Consider the following 2500-nt stretch of genomic DNA (forward strand, 5'->3'; position numbering starts at 1 on the left):
GCCGACCCGCCGGGGGCCCTCTCCGACGCGACCCGAACGGCCTCATCGATCGATCGAGATCGGTCAGGTCCTGAGCCAACTGCCCTGCCCGGCGTGGCCACCGAGGAGGCAGCCAGCGGCGGGCGCTGCGTGGGGGTGAGGGAGCAGCGTCTGCCAGAGGTGCCCGCTCGAGCCTGAACACCGGCCACCCCCCCGCGCTCCCTGGGACAGGGCGAGCAGGGAAGCACCGGCCCGCCGAGGGGCCTCTGCGACGTGTCCCGGGACGCCTCAGCGGGCGCTGCGTGCGGGTAGGGATGGGATCGGCAGCCGGAGCGCTGGCATCGCCCCGCGCTGCCTGCGGCGGAGAACCCCGAAGCCGGAGCCGCACGGGGCACCCCCGTGCCCCCCTTCGCTCTCGCTCTCGCTCTCGCCGGGCCGACCCGCGCTCCAGCCACTAGCCGCCGGCGAGCCCGCTCTCCGCGCTTCCTGGCACCTGGGACACGCTCGCGGGGCTGCCAGGGAGCTGCCGGGAGGCCGCCGCACCAAGCGCGCTCCGGTGGAGAGAACCGGGACGGGACCGCTCCTGCCTGCCCTCACAGGCCGCCTCACCCCTCTCGCAAGTCGGCTGCATGCGCAGGGGGCGCCCGGGAGCCAGTCTCCGGAAGGTGAGTGGTTGCTCACCTCTCTCCCCTACAGTCGTACCGCTAAGTCAGGCGGCGCCGGAGAGCCAAAGGACACCCGCCCCTCCTACCGGGGAGGGGCGCGGGAATGGCCCACGTCTACGATGACGTAACTGGAGGCAGCGACGCAGAGCGACCCCTTTCGCCGCTCCAGAGGAAAGCCGGGGGAAACAGGTCTACCGGTCACCACCCCGAAGGGCGGCCAAGTCTCGCCGGAGCCGGGTAGACCTGCTGACAGCGTGGGAGGCGGACCCGGGAGACGGCCTGCCACTTCCTCGCGCCTCCCGGAGCCCGGTCGACCGGCTGGCCGAGCCCCAAGCCCGGAGCCGGGTAGACCGGCACGCCGCGCGCCCCAGGCAGCCTCGCGGAGCCCGGTCGACCAGCTCGCCCCTCCGCGACCCCCGGATCCAGGTCGACCTGCTCGCCTCCGCGACACCCAGCGGAGCCGCGTCGACCGGCTCGCCCCTCCGAGACTCCCGGAGCCGGTAGACCCTCTGGCCGCCGCCAAGGCAGCCTCCCAGGCCCGGGGGCGTGGGCCGGCCGCTGCCACGGCGGACCCGCTGCGCCGGCCGCTACCGGGACGGCCCGCCGCGCACCCCCGGTCGTCCGCCCCCCCCCCCCCCCCCCGGCTCGAGCGCTTCGCTTGTTTGTTTGTTCGTTTCTTTCGGGGCAAGGGGTTCCGCTCGCTTCTTTTTGGGGTCGTGTTGTTTTTCGGGTTTGCTCTTGTTTCTTTGCGTTTCCGAGCACGCGCGTCTTTTCCCCTCCTTTTCCTGCCTTGCTGATTTTTCTCGGTTTTCTGTGTGGGAGCGCGGTGCCCCCCCCCCCCCCCCCGCCCCGCCCCGCCCCGGCACGCGGTCCTACAGCAGGGGAAGGTGCTCACTTACGAATCTAGGTCTCTAGGTCTTGTCTGTCTGTCTGTCTGTCTGTCTGTCTGCCTTTTATTCCTTTCTTTCTTTTCCTCTTTCTTCCTTTCTTTCTTTCTTCTTGCCTGGCCGCTGCCGCCCCTTACCCCCTCCCTTTCCTGGTGCCTGCCTTGCTCCCCTCGCACTGCTTTCAACGCCCCGCCTCAGCAGAAATCCCTGACCCCGGGCTGACCGGCGCCCCGAGGCAGCAGGGGGGCCCCGGGGCGGGGCACGCGCGCACACAAACACACACTCCACACAGGCGCCGTCAGCGGGGCAGGGCGGCACTGGCCCGCCAACAACCCGTGATACCGCGCCTGGCGCGCGCCCCCCGCCCCCCCCCCCCAACAAGGCAGCGGAGGGTGCTTGTGTGCGAACCCGCGCCGTTCGCGCCTTTTTTTTTTTTTTTAATCGGTTCTCGCGCCGTCCGCCCGCCGGCCCCCCCCGCGCCCCCCCCCCCCCCCCGCCCGCCTTTTCGCCGCCGCCAAGCCTGCTTGTTCCCTCACGTTCCCCGGCCGGGGCCGTTCCGTTCCGAAGCCTCGGGGTTCCGCGCGCCTCTGGGAGCCGAGGCGGAATCTTCGCGCCCCCCCCACCCCCCGCGCGCCCCCCCCCCCCCCCGCCCCGACCCCCGTTCCGTTCCGAAGCCTCGGGGTTCCGCGCGCCTCTGGGAGCCGAGGCGGAATCTTCGCGCCCCCCCCCACCCCCCCCGCGCGCCCCCCCCCCCACCCCGCCCCGACCCCCGTTCCGTTCCGAAGCCTCGGGGTTCCGCGCGCCTCTGGGAGCCGAGGCGGAATCTTCGCGCCCCCCCCACCCCCCCCGCGCGCCCCCCCCCCCCGCCACGCCCCGACCCCCGTTCCGTTCCGAAGCCTCGGGGTTCCGCGCGCCTCTGGGAGCCGAGGCGGAATCTTCGCGCCCGCCCCCCCCCCCCCGGCCCCCCCC

Source organism: Dromaius novaehollandiae, unplaced genomic scaffold (genome assembly GCF_036370855.1).
Source record: "Dromaius novaehollandiae isolate bDroNov1 unplaced genomic scaffold, bDroNov1.hap1 HAP1_SCAFFOLD_163, whole genome shotgun sequence".
Classification (NCBI taxonomy): Eukaryota; Metazoa; Chordata; class Aves; order Casuariiformes; family Dromaiidae; genus Dromaius; species Dromaius novaehollandiae.